The sequence below is a fragment of the Jaculus jaculus genome, chromosome 6 (assembly GCF_020740685.1).
Source record: "Jaculus jaculus isolate mJacJac1 chromosome 6, mJacJac1.mat.Y.cur, whole genome shotgun sequence".
Lineage (NCBI taxonomy): Eukaryota > Metazoa > Chordata > Mammalia > Rodentia > Dipodidae > Jaculus > Jaculus jaculus.
This window is the reverse complement of record NC_059107.1, coordinates 25,461,380-25,462,730: the sequence shown is the minus strand read 5'-3', so window position 1 is coordinate 25,462,730 and position 1,351 is coordinate 25,461,380. Positions and strand designations below refer to the sequence as shown.

The 1,351-nt window shown below is 40.0% G+C and overlaps 1 non-coding gene across 1 annotated transcript; it reads left to right on the top strand.

The window, feature by feature from the left end:
• The first annotated feature begins 261 nt into the window (after window positions 1-261).
• Window positions 262-393, top strand: LOC123461931. The gene has a single exon (XR_006637976.1). It is a non-coding gene; the product is annotated as a small nucleolar RNA SNORA42/SNORA80 family (small nucleolar RNA).
• Window positions 394-1,351: the final 958 nt, after the last annotated feature.

Sequence of the window (1,351 nt, the reverse complement as noted above, 5' to 3'; positions counted from 1 at the left end):
CTTTTCCAAGAGGAAGACAGGAGAGACTTCATTTTCAAGGAAAAAAGAAAAAAGACATGAGTAAGAGCCTATAGAGGGAAGTAAGCAGAGCAGCTTAGCTTTATTTAGGAATTATCTAACCAGGATATATGAAGAAGGCAAATGCTAGGTTTCAAAAAGCCCTCACCCGCCCCCCCTCCATCAAAGAAAAGTGAGATTAAATCCTTATTGTATAACCCCTGTAGAGCATAAGGTATCTAAGAGCTCAAACTTGCAGTCAGTGCGTGGATTTGGATTTATGGCATGCTTGTACCCCTGGTCCTGTCATGGTGTCCCATGCCAGAGCAAACTGGCCCTGAACCATTGCCTGGCCTCTCGCTGTAGGCTGCTGTCATTGAAGTGGGTTGCATGTTGGAAAAAAAAAAAAATAAAACAAAAAAACAAAAAAACTTGTAGTCAATTAGATAACAACACAAACACAGCTGCTGTTGTCATCTGAGCCCAACAACAGTGTATGGAGTGGTCATTTAAAACATGAGAACTGAGGGAAGGCTCTACTTTAGTCCTATCTGTATAACGTGATAAATGATTTTGTGGTAAAAAAATTAAGGTGTTTTCCTATCCTTACCACTGATGGTGTTAAAGGTAATTTGATTCACAGAGATTTGGCAAAATTCTATTTTTGAGAAGAGCATGGCTGGTGTGGTGATGGTTATTTTAGCTGTGAAAACAGAACCTCAGGCTCCATGACCTAAGCAACACAGGTACTTAGGGAAATTCTCCAAGTCCTCTAATTCAGAGAAAACATTGGTGCTTCTGGAAATTTCCTGGGTCATTTGACAAGTATTTTGCTTAGAGCAGTTCAATATTTTTTTCCAGCTCTTTATTTTGCTTTTTCCAGAGAGATGGTACATCCAATGTCTGGATCCAAAACCTAAGCCATAAGTGGAGTATTTATTTATTCATTCACTCATTTATTACTGTAAGGCTTAAGTTGGCTCCATCTTAGCTAGCAAGTGCAATCTCACCTGAAAGTAAGAAAACCATCATTGACCTAGGTCCTTGTGTGTTGAGAGTGCCATGGGGTTAAACAGCAAACATCTCCAGCCTCACTGAGTCAGAAGTCAGCACTGCGCCACATGAGCTTTGCAATCTGACCTGTGCCCCCAGGGGCTTTCACACTGGGGATTCAAAAGTATTACTAGCGATTCGACCTGATGATCAAGATTCTACTAACATGTGGGATGGGGAGAACCATTTTCTAAAGGAAGATACTTGGATAATTATAGTAGAAATAACATTAAATGCCAAAAAAAGATTGGTTAAAATCAAATAGCAGGGTATGATATTAGGGTGGTAGAGACAGTGACAA